The sequence below is a fragment of the Podarcis filfolensis genome (genome assembly GCF_964270895.1).
Source record: "Podarcis filfolensis genome assembly, chromosome: 6".
In the NCBI taxonomy this organism is placed as follows: Eukaryota; Metazoa; Chordata; class Lepidosauria; order Squamata; family Lacertidae; genus Podarcis; species Podarcis filfolensis.
This window is the reverse complement of record NC_139609.1, coordinates 92,671,656-92,694,391: the sequence shown is the minus strand read 5'-3', so window position 1 is coordinate 92,694,391 and position 22,736 is coordinate 92,671,656. Positions and strand designations below refer to the sequence as shown.

Genomic DNA, 22,736 nt, shown 5'->3' with positions numbered 1-22,736 from the left:
CATCCTCTTCTGATAGCTTGAGGGGTTCTCCATCAGGTCCCAGCCCAAGACGGCCCCTCAAGGGGGTCCTCAATATTGGTTTCAGGGGACCCTGCCTGTTTCCCAAAGCCATCAATCTGTGGCCCGTCTGGAGTCTGGTCAGGTCTAGGCATCACAACTATATGTTTTGGAAAGTTGTTTGTCTATGCATTAGAACACTTCCTAAGATATTGTAACAACATTTTGCACCATGGTTCCTGAGATCAAGCAGCAGGTGTTTATGTATGGCTACAGCTGGGTGCCATTTTGAATCAAGATGGTTCAAAACTGCACAGGTTTTTTGGTTTCGTAGAAATTCCGAACAACACTGGGTATGAGGCTGCTAGTTCCCCGATAATTAATGGTGCTCCACTAATTGTATTTATTTAAAAGCTTTCACAGCTCCTTTATTCCAAGTAATGCTTTGTTGTGTTCCTACCAGCATGAGCTTAAATGGAAGCCGTGTGCGCCTTTATTAAAAACTGGAGAATGGCACCAGGTGGTCCTCTGTCTGAGAAGCATTTGGTTATGACTCAGTCCCCATCTCCCTTGTAGATGAATCTCTCAGTAGCCACCCACACAAACAATAACTTTCAGGCAGCTTTTGCTAATTAAGAGTTCACTCTTCCAAAACTATGCTTGCTGCAGCCCAGTTCAGTTAATTGTTGCCTACATATGCTTAAGAACATAAGGAGAGTCCTGCTTGCTCGGATCAAAAGTCTGTCCAGCACAGATTTCAGTTTCCAGCTTGAGCTAAGAAGATGCTTCTGGGAAGTCCACAAGTCTGTCACAAAGGCAGTACCCCTCCTACGTTTTTTAGCTCACACTATTGAAAATGGATGTGGTACATTAACAACAACAACAACAACAACAACAACAACAACAACAACAACAACAACAACAATTTATTTGTGCCCTGCCCATCTGTCTGGGTTTCCCCAGCCACTCTGGGCAGCTTCCAACAAAGATTAAAAATACATCAAAATGTCACACATTAAAAACTTCCCTGAACAGGGCTGCCTTCAGATGTCTTCTAAATGTCAGGTAGTTGTTTATCTCTTTGGCATCTGATGGGAGGGCGTTCCACAGGGCGGGCGCCACTATCGAGAAGGCCCTCTGCCTGGTTCCCTGTAGCTTTGCCTCTCGCAGTGAGGAAACTGCCAGAAGGCCCTCGGTGCTGGGCCTCAGCGTCTGGGCAGAACGATGGGGGTGGAGAGGCTCCTTCAGATATGCTGGACCAAGGCCGTTTAGGGCTTTAAAGGTCAGCACCAACACTTTGAATTGTGCTCGGAAACGTACTGGAATCCAATGTAGGTCTTTCAAGACCTACCTGGTCTCGGTGGCCGCTCCCAGTCACCAGTCTAGCTGCTGCATTCTGCATTACTTGTAGTTACCAGGTCACCTTCAAAGGTAGCCCCACGTAGCGCACATTGCAGTAGTCCAAGCGGGAGATAACTAGAGCATGCACCATTCTGGCAAGTCAGCCTGTGGGCAGGTAGGGTCTCAGCCTGTGTACCAGATGGAGCTGGTAAACAGCTGCCCTGGATACAGAATCGACCTGCGCCTCCATGGACTGCTCAACTTGGATGGCTGTAAAAGAGGTTTAGATGAACTCATGAAGGATGAGACTTTAACATTCAAAAACTTTACTTGCAGAAACTTAGAAATGAATTAAAACATGTTTACAGTCACATGCTTCTCCAAACACGGGCTTACAGTCTGTTCTTCTAACTTCCAAACAGCTGTAATTTCCTCTCCAGAGCTCAGCACTCAGGCTTTTGTATCTCAATTAGGCCATGTCTTGCAGTTCCTATGAGAGAATTTCACTTTTACCTTCTACTGCAGCTTTGCTTTTTCTTTTCAAGCAAAGAAGCACTCCAGCACTCTATTCTACTTAGCAGTGTTCACAGTGAATTCTAAAACACAGTCATCTTGCTTCACATAAAAAAGGAGTCTCTCCTTCACTATATACCTCCCATGTGACCAACATTAGCCAATCACATGAGAACTACTTTCTGGAATTCAATTATCAACCAATCAAATTTAAACACATGGTAATGCATACAATGGGATGCGGGTGGCACTGTGGGTTAAACCACAGAGCCTAGGATTTGCTGATCAGAAGGTCAGCGGTTCAAAACCCCATGATGGGGTGAGCTCCCGTTGTTCGGTCCCAGCTCCTGCCAACCTAGCAGTTCGAAAGCATGTCAAAGTGCAAGTAGATAAATAGGTACTGCTCCAGAGGGAAGGTAAACGGCGTTTCCGTGCACTGCTCTGGTTCGCCAGAAGCGGCTTAGTCATGCTGGCCACAAGACCTGGAAGCTGTATGCTGGCTCCCTCGGCCATTAAAGCGAGATGAGCGCCGCAACCCCAGAGTCGGTCACGACTGGATCTAATGATCAGGGGTCCCTTTACCTTTACCTTTAATGCATTCAAGCATTTACAGTTTCAGTGAATCAAATCACTTGAATGCACTTAACAAGAGCAAGATGTTGGCCTGATCTATCAAGTTCTTCGTTGTGGGATAATCTCAACATAGAATGGGCCCTAAACTGGCAGTGGCCAACTAGGGAAAAGACTTAGTAGTAGTGATGGATAGCATCAACTCAGTGATTGTAGCAATAGAAAATGGCACACTCTGTACTAGAGATTATTAGGATTTGAAAATTAGATTGTCAGTATGGCAATGCATTCATAAAAATATATGGTGCAGCCGCATATGGAATATTGTGTGCAGTGTTTTTCATTTGCAGATAAATGATTTGCTATCTGATTTTCAATTGGAATTCTCAGAACAGAAATTTAAAAAATGCAAACTAAAATAATAAAATACACTGATAAAATGCAAAACACACACAGAAGGGTAGGTTCAAAGGCACGAGAGCCAGTACTGCTCCCAATAATATAACTTTAATCGTAAAATACCTGTCTATAAAAATTGTCTTAACTGCTTGAATAAAACTGCAATGGCAAGCTGTATCATCAATCCAGGATGTTGTGTAATCTCAAAAGGGATACTGTAGATCTGGAAAAGTAGAAAGGGACAAAAATTAATAGGATGCTGGAACACGCCAGAAAGGATAAAGCACATGTGATTCCTCTGGACATTGCTGGACTATAACTCTCAATGACACAAATACAAGATGGGTGACACCTGGCTTGAGAGCACTACATGTGAAAAGGATCTAGGAGTCTTGGTTGACCACAAACTTGACATGAGCCAACAGTGTGACGCGGCAGCTAAAAAAGCCAATGCAATTCTGGGCTGCATCAATAGGAGTATAGCATCTAGATCAAGGGAAGTAATAGTGCCACTGTATTCTGCTCTGGTCAGACCTCACCTGGAGTACTGTGTCCAGTTCTGGGCACCACAGTTCAAGAAGGACACTGACAAACTGGAACGTGTCCGGAGGAGGGCAACCAGAATGGTCAAAGGCCTGGAAACGATGCCTTATGAGGAACGGCTAAGGGAGCTGGGCATGTTTAGCCTGGAGAAGAGGAGGTTAAGGGGTGATATGATAGCCATGTTCAAATATATAAAAGGATGTCACATAGAGGAGGGAGAAAGGTTGTTTTCTGCTGCTCCAGAGAAGCGGACACGGAGCAATGGATCCAAACTACAAGAAAGAAGATTCCACCTAAACATTAGGAAGAACTTCCTGACAGTAAGAGCTGTTTGACAGTGGAATTTGCTGCCAAGGAGTGTGGTGGAGTCTCCTTCTTTGGAGGTCTTTAAGCAGAGGCTTGACAACCATATGTCAGGAGTGCTCTGATGGTGTTTCCTGCTTGGCAGGGGGTTGGACTCGATGGCCCTTGTGGTCTCTTCCAACTCTATGATTCTATGATTCTATGATTCTATGATTCTATGCTGGCTGGACTTGATAGGATTTGTAGGCCCAGAAACGCCGCTGCGGCAGTGCCGACATAACGCGACATCACATTATGTCGTGGGTGCCATTGTCCAACTCTTTGTGACCCCATGGACCAGAGCACGCCAGGCACTCCTGGGCACCACCAGTTAGCATAGCTATTGTTAGGGGAAGTGCCTTCAAATCTGAAAGTTTATTGTTATACCTTTCAACAGCTGCGTTAATTCTTGCTGGAGAAACATCCCTCAGTCTCAGCATCCAATATTATTGCATCTGTAGAAGACTACAAAGACTCCCCAGACAGTATTCATCTATTCACATAAGGATTACCAAGGCAGAATTGGTGAATAAATTAGAACCCCAGCACATATCTCCCAGGCAATTGTATTCTGTGGACTTCTATTCTCCAGTTCTACGGAGCTCCATAGAATCCAAATTCCAACAACATTCATGTACCTTAAGATTGCAAAGAGTGTTCCATCAGAAGTCTATTAATTTCTGCCACAAGTGACATTTCCTTTAATAAGTAGGTACAGGAGACCCTGGATAGACATGCTGAATAGCTTTTTATTTTTAATGTCACTGAATGTATAAGCATCCTCCTTTCCTAACCTAGAATCCTTTTCAAATATCATCAGTCAAGGAAGCAGGCTTCAAAACCATCACACGGAGTAGAAATGCTGACCTTTGCACCCACACCTCCTTATCAGAATAAAGACGTCAGGCATGTGAATGGAATTAGAGTCAGGCTATTAAATACAAGGCAGCATTTAGCACAAAGCAGTGAGAAACTTCAGAATAACATGAACAGCAGGCGGCCTCACTGAAGAAGATGGTAGGAAATGGTCCTCTTGACTTCCCCATAGGGCAGATCAACCCTGGCTCCTTTCACTGGGTCCATGAAGTCATAGATCTGTGCCTCTCATAGCCTGCATCAATAAATATACACACGCACTTCTTGTCAGCTTCACCCCTCTGCACTGGTGACAAATCAGTGGGGCAAAGCATCAAGTACCTGAGGAAATCTTCCTTCCCTCGACTCTATTTCCATTGCCAGAATGCCTCCAAAAGCCCGTTGCCAGGAATCACAAACCAAGGGAGGGTTGCTGTTGCTCTCAAGCATCTGGTTGGCCACTGTGAAAATAGGATGGTGGATTAGATGAAGAGTTTGGATTTGATATCCCGCTTTATCACTACCCTAGGGAGTCTCAAAGTGGCTAACATTCTCCTTTCCCTTCCTCCCCCACAACAAACACTCTGTGAGGTGAGTGGGGCTGAGAGACTTCAGAGAAGTGTGACTAGCCCAAGGTCACCCAGCAGCTGCATGTGGAGGAGCGGGGAAGCAAACCCGGTTCACCAGATTACGAGACTACCGCTCTTAACCACTATACCACACTGGCTCCAAAGATGTGGCTTTGGTCTGATGTAGCAGACTCTTCTTAGGTTATTTGGGCCAACCAGCAATGACAAGCAGGTCAAGAAACTGACCCCTCAGCCGTACCCTCCAACATTTCTCCGATGAAAATAGGGATGTCCCATTCCATAATGATAATTTTACTATTTCTACCCCACACATGTTACCGGGTTGCCCCAGCCACTCTGGGCAGCTTTCAACATATATAAAAACGTAATAAAATATAAAACATTTTTTTAGAAAACCTTCCCTATACAAAATTGCCTTCAGGTGGCTAGGGGTCAGATAACTCCATACCTTCCAACATTTTGCTAATAATAATAATAATAATAATAATAATAATAATAATAATAAGAAGAAGAAGAAGAAGAAGAAGAAGAAGAAGAAGAATTTATACGCTACCCATCTGGCTGTGTTTCCCCAGCCACTCTGGGTGGCTTCCAACAGAACACTAAAATACAATAACCTATTAAACATTAAAAGCTTCCCTAAACAGGGCTGCCTTCAGATGTCTTCTAAAAGTTTGGTAGTTGTTTTTCTCTTTGACGTCTGGTGGGAGGGCGTTCCACAGGGCGGGTGCCACCACCGAGAAGGCCACCTTTCTTGTCTGTGTTTCCTGCCTGTAGCAGGAACCCCCCCAATCATTCAGTTTGTACAAACTTCACACACACTCACACACTACATACGCTACACTTCTGTTATAAATTCATAGAAAATCAACCATACATCGGATTTGCACTGTTCCACTTTTATTTTACTCCATGAAGGAAGGACTACAAAATGGGGAAGGTTTGATACAGGGCAGCCATAATCCCTTGACCATACCAGCACATCCACAAGAGCCCTGCCCAGTTGCTATGCCAACCTGATGGTCCTAGATAGAAGACCATCAAGATCACAAAGAACTTGCATATGGGAGTGGATTCAGCACAGACTGGAACAAAGGACAATAATCAGCTCTTCCCTCTGGGGGCAGGAAACTGCAAACTCCCCTCTGTCACCTGGAAAGTAATCATGGAGAGGGGGAAAGGGGGAACCAGCCAGGTGACAGGACACTCAGGTTACCACCACAACTCCTCCCTCAACCCCTCCGTTCTGTGATGTATGCATGATGTTTCTGGGGTGGGCTTGATCTACAGGATGGGAATTTCAAAAGTCTTTATAAGACCTTGCACACCATTTTTTCTGTGTCTTTCCTCTCTCCTGCAAGTGAGGGGAGCACCCTGTTGCAACAGTTCAATAAAGGCCAAGCCTACAGGCTGCTGTTTTGCTCCAAGTAATCCTGGTTGGTGTCTTTGTTTTTGTCCAAGGGAGCCCTCAGATTTTTCCGTTAACATGCCAAAGTGAGCAAAGAGTGCCAGCTACCCAAATTAGGACTACAAACCCTTCCAATTCTACAATATGAAGCAGGCAAAAAATTCCTGCTTGACCCCCAAGAAAGAGTGACAATTTTAAAGCAACAAGATAACTCGAGGTCTCTTGTCTTGTTCTGGTGCTATGAAAAAAACCATGATCTCAGCAAAAGTACCTGTGACAGGTGGCTCCTTTGCATTGGTCAGGCTCATGAACCAAATTAACTGAGACACAATTCCTCTTTGTTGGCCAGTGGACTCCTTGGAGTTGAACTGTTTGGCCAGAGATTGTCTCTCCAATCACAGTTTCAGAATGGCAGCTTTGGGCAAACACTCTGGCTTCCAGAGCAGTAATTCTGGCAAGATAATGTGCTTTCATCCAATTGCTGTGGCCTTTAATACACTCAGATGCATTTCTCATCTCATTTCTCAAGGGAGGTACAGAGGGTAGCCACACAAAAATGGGCCTTTTCAGTGTTGGCTCCCTGATTGTGGAGCCCTGTCTCCAGAGACATGGTGCCTGGCACCATCTTTAGCATCTTTTGGGGGGCACCATAATGTCATGGGGTATGAAGACAATCAAGCCTGTATTGGTGTCCATCTTTTAATAGGGTAGGATTTGTCCTTTCATGTTATTGCAGGATGGGCACTTTTAGTTAGAGGTGTGTGTGTGTGTGTGTGTGTGTGTGTGTGTGTGTTTTAAATTTTGCTTCATTTATGCTTTTGTAATTGTAAGAGGCTTTGACACATTTAGTAATAAATGATGGATAAATGCTATTATCCCCCCCCCCAAAAAAAAACACACACCAATATCCTGCAAAATTGAGGGGTAATCTATTTCCTTCCAGATGTTGGACTGCCGTCAGCCTCAGCCAGTGTCAAGACAACATCTGCAGGGCTCCAGGTTATCCACTGCAAAACAAACAATGCAAAGTCCTTGTGATTGCATTTTGCATCACCTAGCTACTAACGTTAGTTCACCTCTGGGAGCACCTAGATGAGGCAGGGATAATGATCACAGTAGGCAAAATGAGAGGAGAGAAAAAGATTCAGGCACAGGATTATATACTCCTTCTATTGCATACCCCTGTCAATTTCTTTACAGTTCTTTATTTAAGCAGGTGTGTTGTGCAAGAGAACTGATCTGCTTTAACAGTGTGACCTGAACTTGCTGGTACCCAATGGCATCCCATTTGGCAAATAGTGACAGTCTGGAAAAGTCCTTCTTAAACAGACACTGATTTGTCACTTATTTGTTTCCATCAGCATGGTAGAAAAATGCTGTGGGGTTTTCTTTTTAGGCCATTGCTGAGACTGAGTTGTTGAAAGGAGTGGCCTGATTGCTGAGTGAGGCAAATCTGAAGATTGCTGCTCTGTCAAGCAAGCAGTATCCTAAAATTATATGGTAGAATTCAGTGTTACATTAGGTGATCATTCCACCGGTTCAAGCATTCCTACTTTCCAGACTGAACAATCTCCCTCTCTTCCCCTGTGGCTTTGGGGGTTCTCCCAACCCACCTGGCCAATTTTGGTGGGTGGGGGCAGGGGAAGGAGAGTGCGGGGGGCCCACTTCCATAATCCGTATGCATTGTGCTGGCTTCCACCAGCACAACCATTTAGTCAAGTTATCTGGCCCATTGGCATAAGTACCAAAATCTGTATTGCTTTCGGTGAATCGGCTGCCAACGCATTTCAGGAATTTTGATGCCATACATGTGCCATATTCCAGAAGCATTTTCATTCTCAGAGTACTTAAACACATTCATCCCTAGTCCATCTGGGGGGAAACAGCTAGAATAGGATGAGGCTGTAGCAGGAGTGGCTCACCTGGAGGGATTGGGGACGCCTGCTGGCGGCAGCATCCTGATGGCAGCATCACTAACACTTCCTGAGAGAGTGTCGTGGACTGGATGTGTCAGGATGAAGAAGATGGAGGATTGGCTGAGGCCCCAGGGGAAGACTCTAGTGGGACATGGGGGGCGGGTCTCTGGTGGGATTGGGGTGGCCTGATAGTGAGGGTGAGTGGGGGCTGCCTAAGTCTGCTCTCTCTTCTACATCCCCTTGATGGGAGCTGCAAGCTCCTCTTCCCTCTCCAAACTTGGCTCTCTTGAACATGTCCACTCTTTTGCTGTCAGATGCTGGGTGGAACTCTGTCTTCCCAAAGACAGAGGCAGATTTAGGGCAGCACAACCAGTTCCACTGCATTGGGAGCCGAGCCCAGGGGGCGCTGCAGGGTGTCGTAACTATGATGTAGTGAATTGAGCTGAGTGAATGGAATACAAGAGACAGGGAGCTCAAAATTTTGGTCTCACGCAGGGTGCTGCTCAAATTTGAAAGACCAAAGTCTGCCCTTGCCAGAGAGCAATGTTTCACCGGACTCAGCCACCTCTCAGGAGGTGGAGAAACCTCTCCCATCACCTCCAGGAGGAGTCAAAAGCGAAGAGAACAAGCGTTCTGCCTACAGAGACTGCCTTCAAATATACAATAGTGAATGGGTGTGACAGCATCAGATCAGCTTCCAATACTTTTGGAAGTTAGAGCACCTGACTTTGTTGTAGCTGCAATTTAGGATTAGCAGTGTTTTCATACATTCGTCCTAGTGGTTAGCCAATTCCCCCAGATTTGGGTCAGATTTGTACTGGCAATCATGAGGAAAAATGGAGGGTGCCGGGATTGGAGTTGTAGACTCGTAATCTGGTGAACCGGGTTCACTTCCCTGCTCCTCCACATGCAGCTGCTGGGTGACCTTGGGCTAGTCATACTTCTCTGAAGTCTCTCAGCCTCACTCACTTCACAGAGTGTTTGTTGTGGGGGAGAAAGGGAAAGGAGAATGTTAGCCGCTTTGAGACTCCTTCAGGTAGTGATAAAGCAGGATATCAAATCCAGACTCTTCTTCTTCCCATCTGTTTTGCTTTCCCCATCATCGTGTTTTAAGAATTTGAGGAATTGCATCTGGCAAAATTCCTCATTTGTGTAATTATTAGGGTTCCGTAATGCTAGGGCAGAGGGAGGGACAGAAAAATGAACTGGCAAAGCATGGATACCAAACTTGACTACAAATATCAGAAGATGACAGGCCTGATCCATCTCCTCAGCCTTCTTAACCCTTCTCATCTACAGCAGTGATCTTTCTCCCCACTGCAACCTACTACCCTGGTTGCATGGGAATCCAGGACTAAAAAAGCAAATATTTGCAAAAACGGGCTTCCAAAGAAAATCTTTCTTCCCCCACTGAAGCTGCCACAGTCAAGTTGGAACCTGCAGTAGCACAGGCCCATAGATTCTCCTTTTGCAGCATCCTTTGATGGCAGAGCCAAGCCTTCCCTCCCCATATCTTCGTTAGCAAGCTTGCTCAGTTCTTGTAAATCTTTGCTGGCATTATTATTTTGTTTGCAGGATGCGTGTTGCTTCTGAGTGCGAAAAGAAGGTGCCATCTTGCTCGAGGGGAAAGGACCGACAGGAGCAGCAGGCCTGGCCTTACCAGCCGGCAGTTTCCTACACATCCACGTGTAAGCACTGGCTCCATGGCCATCCAGGTGATGCATGATCCAAATAACATCTCAGCCTTGGGTATCCCATTTGACTGGCCTGTGTGGATGATGCCACTGTGAGCAGGGGAAATGAACTGAGAGCGAGAGCGAGAGCGAGAGAGATGCTAATGAGTGGACAGCCACTTTTGCAGGTCAAAGAGGCTTTTATTTATTTATTTATTTTGCAACCCTCCAAAAAACACATTAGAAGAGGCTGCAAGTCATCCCGAAGGAATTCACAATTCTGGTTCTCTGTCACCTGTGAGATTCTCTTTCTCCCCCCGAGGACCCAGGAAAAGCTGGAAAAACAACAACAGCCCACCCACCCTTCCTTATTTTGTCACATTTCAGAAGGTTCCAAAAGAATATTTCGGGGCATCCCTTGACACAACTTTGCCATGGGGGCGCACCCCTCCCTCGCTGCCTCCCTCCATCTCGGGGAGCCGAGCGCCAGCGATGTGACTCACCCGCTCCCTCGGCAAACATGAATTAACCAGGAATGTTCGAGAATTATCCCTGAATAATGCATGAACCTGAATTAATCATGCATTTTCCCCCCACACCACACCCCAGCCATGAATTATTCATGAATAACTCATGGAAATGCAAGGTTTATTCATGCTTTGCGGAAAGGGGGGAGGAGGAGGAGGTGGAGGTGGAGAAGAAGCCCCTCTTCTCAGCCAAGATTTCATCCCCCCCCCCAATCTCTCTTTTCTTTTTTGTCCTTAGCCCGGTTTTTCTGTTGTTCCTTCCCATAAGGGAAGTGTTTGGGGTTTGGTGGGGGGGCTGGTTTGTAATAAAGCAAAAGACCTATTTGTTTTGCAGCTGTGGGGGATGGAGGTCTGAGGAGGGCAATGGGGCTGTAACTATATCTCAGGGTGGTGGGGTGGGATTTTGCTTGGGGCGGGCAGGGGGTTGCAAACAAAAGGAAGCCCATCAAAGAACGGTGGTGATGAAAGGAGAAGGAGACCTGGAAGGCAACCTCCACTTCTACCCTCAGCAGACATTTTGAGAGAAGAAGACTCCGAAGGAAAGCAGGCAAGGACTTTGTACTTCTTACTTTTTTGATGGCCGTGGGACTTCTCCTTTCAATTCCCTCTCATCCCCCACCCACCCCTTCTCTCTCTCTCTCTCCTTCTCTCTCTCTTTCTCTTGGGTGTTGGGTGCATGACTTGGTTGGCTCATTGCTATCCTGAAACTAAAAACTGAACAGGGGGAATCTCCTCAGAGGGACTAGCACTCAAAACCACCTGATATCATCAAGAGATGGTTTTGTAGGAGCTGCCTGCCTGCCTCCCCACCCTCACCCCAACCCCACCCAAAGAAACCTTCTGGAAACAGCTTCATTTCTGAAATTAGGGGCACCCAAGCTCAAACGACACTTATAGCCTGGGGGCAGGAAAAGCTGGTTATGGCTTTTCAAGGCTGTGCAGTAGCAACACACACACACACACACACACACACACACACACACACACAGAGGGCTGCCCTGCCATTCAATTCATAGACTTGTTCCTCCTCCCACCCAGCTCTTGTTTCCCATTTTGCCCAAAATAAAACCTGAAGCCTTCTATTTGGGCAGGTCATCTGCTACCAATATTCTTCTAAGGCAAAACTGAAAGGCAAGTTTGGATAACTCAAGAAAAGCAGTAGAGTGCAAAGGTCTGTCTGATCCAGTATTCTGTTCCCAGCAGTGGTCATCCAGATGTCTCTAGGAAGCCCACAGGCAAGGCATAAAGGCAGTAGCCCTCCTTTGGCATTTGCCCCCTTGCAGCTGGCATTTGGTGGTACCCTACCTCTGAACCTGCAAGTAGCCACCATGACTAATAGACCTATCCTGAGATTCATGCTCTGAGGACTTGAGAGGACCAGAGGCTCAATTTAGAAGTTTTCCCACATATAAACAGGTGGCCTTCCTGAACATGGTGCCCTCTAGATGTTCCTAGACTAGAAATCCCATCATTCTGACCTTGGCCATGTTGCTTTGGTCTATTGAGCATTGTAGTCCAACAACATGTGGTGGGACCTCCAGATGTTCCTGGACGACAACTCCCATTATCCTTGACCATTTGGCTCAAGGGAGATGGAGTCCAGGAACATCTGAAAGGGAACAGGGCTCCACCCATCCTGACCTTTGGACATCCAATGATGGTCTGAAGATAAAGTCTACAGGTGCCTGATAGTGTGACAGTCACACTGGGGGCAGGACCACAGGACATCCCCCTTCCATCTCCCTCCCTGTTTTAGCCGTAAATATGAAATGCAACTTATGAAGGAGGACCAGAACATTTCAATGAGAATCACGTTTCTCAAGAGGGTGGGATTCTGCACATCCTATTGTAAATATTTAGTGGGGCAGGGTTCTTTCCCTGCAACTAATGCATGATAGTCAAGACACCATTTGTATCATAAAATGCATGCAGTGTCTGGCAGGAAGAAAAAATCTCTCCCAGACTTGAAAAGCAAATGATGTCTCTGTTTATGGTAAATGTTGCGGCCTTGGGAAATGACTACACTCTTGGGAGCAAGGGACAGTTTGCAACCATCTGCTGAATGACCCCAACCAACTTTCTTAGGAAACACTTGCAAGCTCCAGCACTGGCCTGGCGATATTTCTGCATCCTACAGAAAAGAACATGTGGGATGTGGTTGCCTAGCAACTGCCACTGTGGTGCTCTCCCTTCTCCTGGACCATAATGAAGCATGGCTGCTGTCAGGAAGTAGCTGAGCACATCGGAAACATATGCTGTGGGCATCAGTTTACTTGTGTTTTTGATAGGTTCTGAGCTTGCTTTCTGATGGGCCCTGATGAATCTAGGGCCCGTTTCTGACCTTGAATTTGAAGGTTGGACCATTCCACAGAATCCAAATCCTGCCTGGTGGAATTCTGAAATCTGCGGCATTGGAGCTGAATCTGGCTAACTGGCTGTATTGTTTTCTCCCCTACCCACCCACTCCAGGGCCAGGTTTGACAGGTGGGCAAGGGCACTCATCTGCCAATCCGCTGATGTCACAATGAAGTGACAAGAAGGGCCAGAAGTTCAGAACTGAGCAGAAGCAACAAAGATGTCCCAACCAGTTTCCACACCCCATTTACCAAGCTTTTAAAGATGAGGTGTGGTGTGTTCGCTCACGAGGCTTACTCATCCTGCAAGAATGTAGGGGGAGGCAAAAGTGTGCTTCTTTGGGCTGGGTAGATCTGCTCCCTTATGCAAAGGCAGTGTCTGGTTTTAGGTGGCAAGACTGTACTCTTCTGTTGAGGTTCCTCTTCAGTCATTGCCACCTCTGGTTCTGGCTCATCCCTTGGCTGCACAGAGCCCTCCTGAGTCCCCCACTGAGGTTGTCCACTTTGCAGAAAAGCAAGAGAGGGAGAGCAAGCACCCTTGATTCCTCCTCACAAGCAACTGAAGTCTGAGTAGAAGGTAGGAGCACACCCTTCTGCAGCTCAGCTCCTCACCATCCAGGCCTTCCCGCTGTTTTTCCCAGCTTCCCCTCCTCTTGCATCAGGGCTTGTCAACCCAAGCCTGACCCTAGTAGTACTGCAGAATTCGTGGCAAGAGTGCAGTGCAGTAATGCAGTCTTGAGGTTACTAATGCATGGACCATATTTATCCTGATCTAGATATGGATGGCCATAGCTGGTATATCAGGTGAAACTGGCAAAATACACTCGTAGCCACTGGGGTCTTCTAATGGCAAGGATGTGCCCAGGAGCTACATACCTGCTCCTTTGACGGGTGTGCAATCCCACTCAGAACAAGCAAATGGCCCATCTTCCAGATAAGGGAACTACCTACCCATAAAACCTCCATATAAAACAGTTTCCTGTGTTTCTAAGGCAGCATCCCAGAGAGACAAGAGCAGCCAGTGCAAAAGGAAACTGGGTAAGAGAAATAAAATACATAAAATCCTTTTAATTTGAATTCAGTCAGGATGGTGATGGGTCTGTCTCTGGAGGAGCAGGTGAAAGAGCTGGCTACGTTTAGCCTGGAGGAGAGAAGATTAAGTGGAGAACTGATAGCTGCCTTCAAATATCTGGAGAGCTGTCATGCAGAAGATGGAGTGGGCTTGATCTCTGTTGTTCCAGAAGGCAGGCTAGAAGAGATGGTTGAAATTGCAGGGAATCCGTTTTCAGCTGAGCATTTGGAGAAGATTCCTAGTGATAAGAGTTATTCTATTGGACACAGGTAGGGCGCCTCAGACCTGAAAACCAAATGTGGCCCTATTTTTCTATAGCCTTCCGAGCCTTTTCCAGTCCACACCCCTTCCCTTTCCTCCATCCACAGGTCTATGCCCCCTCAGGGTCCCTGCTCTGCTCCTTCCATGAATGCTTTTGCCTGGATGGAATATGTAGTAATGTTTCGTACCTAGATGGAGGCTGAGGTCTCTGGTGTCATGTTGGAGAACCCTACGATGATAATTCTGGATGATTTCAACATCCACACAGAGGCTGTCATTGGGCAGGCATAAGACTTCATGGCCTCCATGACAACTTTTGGGCTGTCTCAAATGGTCATTGATCCAACACCAGACTACCCTTGATGTTGTCTTTACCCCAAGTGATATGAGAGAAGGAGTAGAGGTACATGCACTCCCTTGCCATGGTTGGACCATTATCTGTCAAAGTTTGGAGAGGTAGCAGCAATTCTCCCCTATAAGGGTGAAGGCCCATTTGGATGACCCACTCTCAGAGACTGGTGGAACCTGATGTATTCCTGCATGCTCTGGGGGATTTTGCAACAGAGAAAGCTGACGATCCCGTCAAAGTCCTGTTCTTGCTATGAAATGGCAAGATGAAATGGGATGGTGACGTTCTCTCTCTTGAGCACCCTCTCTTGTGGAGCCCAAGTGGTTCCTTGGTATTTGGGGGAGCTTTGGGCTATGAAGCAAGCTGGACAAAGACCAGAGCATAAGTAGCACGAGTCTTGCACCAAAGCAGACTGAACATTGGTTAGCGCACATAATCTTATCCACCATGTGCAAGGATCATTTATCTCTCTTGTGTTCTGCTTTCAAACATTTGGGGGCCCTTAATTCACATGGAGATGTCAGTGTCCTAGACCCTTCTAACCCACACTGAAGCAATAGGAGAAATACTGTTAACTATATATAAAATGGAGAAACTGAAATCTCAGTTTGGTACACTATTTACCTTGACAGCAGCATGGTCTTCCCTCACCATCCATTTTCCTTGTTTCCTCAAAGCTACCCAATAATTTTCTCTTCCTTTCGGGACCCACAGAGTTTTAGGATTCTTTCCAAGTGTCAATAAGCATTTTTTTATATATAAAATATTTATTAGGGTTTTACAAAAAACAGAAATTTACAGAATAAAAGGCGAAAGATTTATACAATCTGAAGAGAAACCAGAGTAGTGGTTTCCAGCTGTAATGCTTTAAGAATATGGAAAAAGGGTATAAATAGGTTAAAACATAATTAAAATGATGTTGGATTGGAAATAAGTGGTATTTGTAACAAAGTTAATAAGAATATGCAAAAATGAATTGATAATGGATGAAAATACTGAGCTATAAAATGTTAAGTTATAGAGATAAGATAAACAAAAGAGGGTAAGGATTTGCTGATTTGATTATTTAAATGGGAATACAAGAAGGGGAGGTGTGAGGAAGTCAAAGAAACAAGCAAATGAGTTTTAAATTATGAAAAAGAATTGTTTTTAATTTTTTTGTATTTTTTGTGTGTTTACTCTTATTTTTTTGCTTTTTATTATGTGTTTTTGTATATCTGTTTTTGTAAAATCTTAATAAATATTTCTTAAAAAAAAGAAATTTACAGAATAAAAAGAAAACAAGAGAAGAAAGAAAAATACAAAAAATACAGAAATACATAGAAAAAAAAGAAAATACAAAATACAAAAAAGAAAAGAAAAGAAAAAAAAGAAAAAAAATAAGTGGAAAAAATTAAAAACAAATCCATTTTTTTCATATCTTTAAACTCGTTTGCTTGTTTCCTTGACCTCCTCACACCTCCCTTTTTTGTATTCCCGTTCATATAGTCAGTTCAGCAAATCCTTACCCTCTTTCATTTATCTTAACTCTATATCTTAACATATTATGACTATATATTTTCATCCATTATCAATCCATTTTTACATATTCTTATTGGCCTTGTTGCTAATGCCACTTAATTTCAATCCAGCATCATTTTAACATTCATTAATTTTACAATATTTCTGCAAATAGTCTTTAAATTTCTTCCAATCTTCTTCCACCGACTCTTCTCCCTGGTCTCGGATTCTGCCAGTCATTTCCTCCAGTTCCATATAGTCCATCACCTTCATCTGCCACTCTTCCAGGGTGGGTAAATCTTGTGTCTTCCAATACTTTGCAATAAGTATTCTTGCTGCTGTTGTAGCATACATAAAGAAAGTTCTATCCTTCTTTGGCACCAATTGGCCGACTATGCCCAGGAGAAAGGCCTCTGGTTTCTTCAGGAAGGTATATTTAAATACCTTTTTCATTTCATTATAGATCATCTCCCAGAAAGCCTTGATCTTTGGGCACGTCCACCAAAGGTGAAAGAATGTACCTTCGTTTTGTTTACATTTCCAACATTTGTTATCGGGCAAATGATAGATTTTTGCAAGCTTGACCGGTGTCATGTACCACCTATATATCATTTTCATAATATTCTCTCTTAGGGCATTACATGCCGTAAATTTCATACCTGTGGTCCACAACTGTTCCCAGTCAGCGAACATAATGTTATATCCAACATCTTGTGCCCATTTAATCATAGCAGATTTAACCGTTTCATCCTGGGTGTTCCATTTCAGTAGCAAGTTGTACATTCTTGAAAGTATCTTAGTTTTGGGGTCTAACAGTTCTGTTTCCAATTTTGATTTTTCCACCTGGAAGCCAATTTTTTTGTCCAAATTATAAGCCTCCCTTATTTGATAATAGTGAAGCCAGTCTCGCACTTTATCTTTTAATTTCTCAAAACTCTGCAATTTCAATTTATCTCCTTCTTGTTCCAGAATTTCCCAATATTTCGGCCATTTGGCCTCCATATTGAGCTTTTTCTAAGCCTTTGCTTCCATCGGTGACAACCACCTTGGGGTTTTATTTTCAAGTAAGTCTTTATATCTTATCCAGACATTAAACAATGCTTTCCTGACAATATGGTTTTTAAATGCTTTGTGTGCTTTAACCTTGTCATACCACAAATATGCATGCCACCCAAAAACATTGTTAAAACCTTCCAAATCCAAAATGTCTGTGTTCTCAAGAAGCAGCCATTCTTTCAACCAGCAGAATGCTGCTGATTCATAATAAAGTTTAAGGTCTGGCAGGGCAAATCCACCTCTTTCCTTTGCATCAGTTAATATTTTAAATTTTATTCTGGGCTTCTTGCCCTGCTAGACAAATCTAGAAATGTCTCTCTGCCACTTCTTGAAACAATCCATTTTGTCCAAAATTTGCAATGATTGAAATAAAAATAACATTCTTGGCAATACATTCATCTTTATAACAGCAATTTGACCCAACAAGGAAAGCTTCAAATCTGACCATATTTCTAAGTCCTTTTTCACTTCTGACCAACATTTCTCATAATTGTCTTTAAATAGGTTTAAGTTCTTAGCCGTCATATTAACCCCCAGGTATTTTACTTTCTTAACCAATGTTAAACCTGTCTCCTTCTGAAACCTCTCTTTCTCAAACGGTGTTAAGTTTTTCTCAAGAACTTTAGTTTTTAACTTGTTTAACTTAAATCCTGCCACATGACCAAATTCTTGAATCAATTCTAATACTCTTTTAGTACTAGATTCTGGCTCCTGTAGCATCAATACTAAGTCATCTGCAAAAGCTTTCAATTTGTATTGTTTGGCTCTGACCTGTATACCTTTAATCAGACGGTCCCTTCTAATCATATTTAGCAAAACCTCCAGGACCGAAATAAAAAGCAATGGGGAAATTGGGCAGCCTTGTCGTGTACCTTTCTCTATCTTAAATTCCTCTGTCACCACATTGTTAACTATTAGTTTAGCCTTTTGTTCTGAGTAAATTGCACTTATACCATTTTCAAACCCTTGACCAACCCCCATCCCCTGAAGATTTTTCTTCATGAAACTCCAAGAAATATTATCAAAGGCTTTCTCTGCATCTACAAAAATTAAAACTGCTTTGGTATTAATGTTCACTTGCAACTTCTCCAAAATGTTAATTATATTCCTTGTGTTGTCAGACAAGTGTCTACCTGGGAGAAAGCCAGCTTGGTCTTTGTGTATCTCTTCCACTAATACTTTTTTTTAATCTTTTAGCCAAAATATCAGCAAATATTTTGTAATCCACGTTAAGCAGGGATATGGGGCGGTAGTTCTTAAGTTGTGTCTTTTCAGGCTCAGTTTTCGGTATAAGCATAATATAAGCTTCCTTCCACGACTCTGGCACTTTTTCCCCCTCCAAAATTTCATTACAAACCTCCTTTAGTGGTTGAATTAGCCAGTCCTTCAAGGATCTATAATATTTTAAGGTTAAGCCATCTGGCCCTGGAGATTTGCCCAACTGCATATTCTGGATGGCACCTTCCACCTCCTGTTCTGTTATTTTATAGTTCAGCATTAACTTATTTTCTTGAGAGATTTTTTGTAGTCTATTTGTTTTTAAAAATTGGTCTATATCAAACTCTTTCTGTGGCCCTTGTGTATATAACTGTTTAAAGTACCTCTGGAAGCATTTTCTAATTTCCACTGGATTCTGAATGTTCTTTCCTTCCACTTCCAAATTAGTAATAATGTTAAGCTTTTGTCTTTTTTTCATTTGCCAAGCTAACAATTTTCCACATTTATTAGCCGATTCAAATGTCCTTTGCCTCGTTTGTTTAATTTTCCATTCAATTTCCTGGTTCATCATCTTCATGTATTGCACTTGATATAACTTTATGTCTCTCAGAATCTCTTGTGACTTTGGTTTCGCTCTCAATTTCTTCTCACCCTCTTTTATTTTTTCCAAAATTTTATCTTTTTTCTCATTTTGAACTCTCTTCTTTATTGCATTCTGTTGAATCAGAAACCCCCTCATAACTGCTTTGCTTGCATCCCAGATTACTCTTTTTTCAATGGTGGTGTTCAAATTTATCTCAAAATAGTCTCTCAAGATTTTTTGGGCCTTCTTGGTAACCTCTTGATCTCTAAACAAGGTGTCATTCATCCTCCATCTGAAGGAACCGGTTGGTGTTAATTTCATCTCCATTTTCACAGCATTATGGTCGGAGGAAGTTTTAGGGCAAATTTCCACTTTTCGGGTCTTAGGTGCCAGTCCTCTAGTTATCCAGATTTGGTCAATTCTTGTCCATGTCATTTTGGCTTCAGAGAAGAAAGTTCCCTCTCTACCCAAGAGATTCTTTGTTCTCCAAATGTCAATCAAGTCCATATTGTCAGTCATCTCAAAAATGGTTTTTGGTAGTCTGCCTGTCTCTGCGACTTGTCCATGTTTGTAGATACTACTCCATTCATATCTCCCATCATGATAATGTTGTAATACATATAGTCTAACAATGTCTCATGCAACTTCTTAAAAAATTCAGATTTCCCCTCATTTGGTGCATATACTCCTACTATCAAAAATTTTTCTCCTTGTGTTTGAATTTCAATTGCCACAAATCTTCCTTGGTCATCTTTAAAAACAAATTTCGGTGATAGGCTCTCTTTCGCATAAATTACTACTCCTCTCTTTTTAACCTTGTCCGATGAAATAAACTCTTGGCCCAATCTTTTATTAATCAATACTTTCCTATGTAGCCTTATCACATGTGTTTCCTGTAAACAAATCAAGTCCAATTGTTCCTTTTTCAGTAAATGAAAGACTTTTTTCCTTTTCTCCGGGGAATTAAATCCATGAATATTCCAACTTAATAGTTGCAGAGACATGGTGTGTTTATTTTGCTTTTCCTCCAACTGCTCCCAATAATTGTTCTTGTTCTGACGGTGGTATCACTTTCTCTAGCTTGTCCAATCCCAAAGGTAGTGGTACTATGTCTTGTGTTCCTGGTTTTAAAGCTCTTGGCTCTTCTTCAGCTTCTTTTTGCAGGTCTTCTCTGTGTTCTCTCAGAATTTTTTCTTTATCTTCCACTGATCTTATTTTAAACTTTTTCCCTTTAAAGGTAAAAGATAGGCCTTGGGGGAATTCCCACCTAAAAATGGTTCTGTTTCCTCTTAACAGGGCCACCAGATCTCCGTAGTTGGACCTGAGGTCCAAAAGGTGTTTCGGGATGTCCTTAAATATCTCAATAAGCATTTTGATACAGGCAATCCAACAGACCATTGGTGGAGAACCTATGACTTTCCAGTTATTGCTGGACTGCATCTCCAATCAGTCCTCATCATTGACCATGCTGGCCGGGGCTGATGAACAACATCTGGAGGTTCACAAGTTGCCCATCCCTGTGGTAGATGTTATGTTTTTGGCCAAGTCCCTCATCAAAGGGAGTGAAATTAGCAGTCATGGAATAAGAGAACAGGACCTTTTATGAACTGGTGACTGGTTAAAAGCAGAAGGTTGGAATAGGAAAACGGGGTCTTGAGTTTGAGGGGGAGCATTTTTTCCACCCTTCTAAATTTCCATGTAAAGCCAGAATTGGGGCCTTTGTGGATTGGATTGGTGGCCACGCAGCTTTCAAATGCATGGCTTGCAAATGCATTGCGTATGCACTGACACACAGCCTCCAGTTCCCACTCAGGCAGCCCAGAGCACACACAACCCACACAAATGAGGGCAGTGTGTAATTCAGGCAAGTAGTTTTAGAAGCTTTAATCAGTATTTTAAAAAGATCTGCCATCTCAGCTGGAGGGTTTGGTTTGGGGCTTTCCTTTTGCAATTTCTGTGGTTGCACTGGTGCATTGATCCAGTGAAGAAAAGCTATTTGCTTGCAGGGTATACTCCCAGTGGTTAATATTTCCTGTGGTCTAGGTCTAAAGATGCTTGAGCAAGAGCAGCTACTGCAAAATGTGTAAACAGGAGCTTCAGGACCATCAGTTTGTGGCCGGGGGAGTGAGGGTATGTGCAGAATTTTAACATCTCCGTAACGAACATTTCCTCATGGATGGTAATTAAAAGATTTTGTTGGAGCAGAACTGAGCAATGTTTAAATTAGATTGAGGCTTTTAATCAAGAAGGCTAATTTGAACAACACCAGACTCTAGAGAGTGGGAAAGGGAATGATCAGTTTCTGTCCTGCATCTCTTAGACCTGATGCCTGCAACTGTCTTCTCCCTGATAGCCCATCATGGCTGCCGGAAAATGGGGAACAGATAGACCGAGCCAGTGGAAGGGCGATGATCTGGGAGACTTGGGGGACGAAAACAAAATAACTGGGAGGGAGGAAACAGCAGGGGAGAGAAAGTGGGGTGGCACAGAAGTTAGGAAGGAGGGAGGCATATTCCCGCACACACATTGGATCCAGTAAAATTGAACTTTCATGGGTTTCCCCCCAGAAGTTCATTCCCCAAATCTCCATCAGATCACAGATCACATTTGTCTCTTTTGATTGAGCTGTAAAAATAGTGGACCTTCTGCCTTCCAGCACTGTCATTGCTCAAAAATATCCTTATGCATCCTTGTAACCATATCAAAACATATAGTTCATTCCTATGAGAGCCAGTGTGGTGTAGTGGTTAAGAGCGGTAGACTTGTAATCTGGGGAACCGGGTTCGCGTCTCCGCTCCTCCACATGCATCTGCTGAGTGACCTTGGGCCAGTCACACTTCTTTGAAGTCTCTCAGCCCCACTCACCTCACAATGTTTGTTGTGGGGGAGGAAGGGAAAGGAGAATGTTAGCCGCTTTGAGACTCCTGAAGGGGAGTGAAAGGCGGGATACCAAATCCAAACTCCTCCTCCTCCTCCTCCCCTTCTTCTTCTTCTTCTTCTTCTTCTTCTTCTTCTTCTTCTTCTTCCTGCCTTCACACATGTGTCCTATGATTTGTTGATGGTTTCATTGTCCTGTGTAAAAAAACCATGAAGATCCATGAGATCTGTGCCCTAGATCAACATTTCTGTGGCTTTAAGCTCAATCAAAATTAAGCAAAATAGAATTAAGCAGCCTCCATTAAGCCTGGTCCTTTCTTTAGGCAGAGTGAGGCAGCCTCCTCAGGCAGCTGATTTTGAGTGTCGTGAGAGGGCAGCAAAAAGTTGTTTTTTATTGTATATTTGTTTCCCAGGGAAAGGCATTTGTGAGCTTTTTCTGGCGCAGATACCAACATAACTTGGCCAGCTTATAGCACTCTACACTGATTGTGTGATGAGAATCATTTAGATTTTCACATCTGATATCTATCATTGTTTAGGCCAGCCTTGAGAACAATAGAACATAGTACAGAAAATAGCAGCACTAAAATAGCAGCTTTAATGCAACCCATACAACCAGCAGGTTGTTAATAATGAAAAAGCTTACCATACCAAAGTGATGGACTACGCCAAAATGGCAAAGCTGACTGGAAAGCTCAGGAACCAAGAGGACAAAAACTTTAAAAAAGAATTGGGAAAAAAATTATAATTTACTTAGGAGACCACTGTAAGCAGATGAAAACAGCAGGATTT

The 22,736-nt window shown here is 43.5% G+C and overlaps 1 long non-coding RNA gene across 1 annotated transcript in view; it reads right to left on the bottom strand.

Annotated features, from left to right (window-relative positions):
- Nucleotides 1-22,093: 22,093 nt before the first annotated feature.
- LOC310764907 overlaps nucleotides 22,094-22,736 on the bottom strand; it is a 72,636-nt gene continuing 71,993 nt past the window's right edge. Inside the window, exons 2-3 of the long non-coding RNA XR_014549343.1 lie at nucleotides 22,596-22,661; nucleotides 22,094-22,139 (exon numbers count right to left, since the gene is read on the bottom strand). This is a non-coding gene — a long non-coding RNA (uncharacterized lncRNA). The remainder of the gene's footprint in view (nucleotides 22,140-22,595; nucleotides 22,662-22,736) is intronic.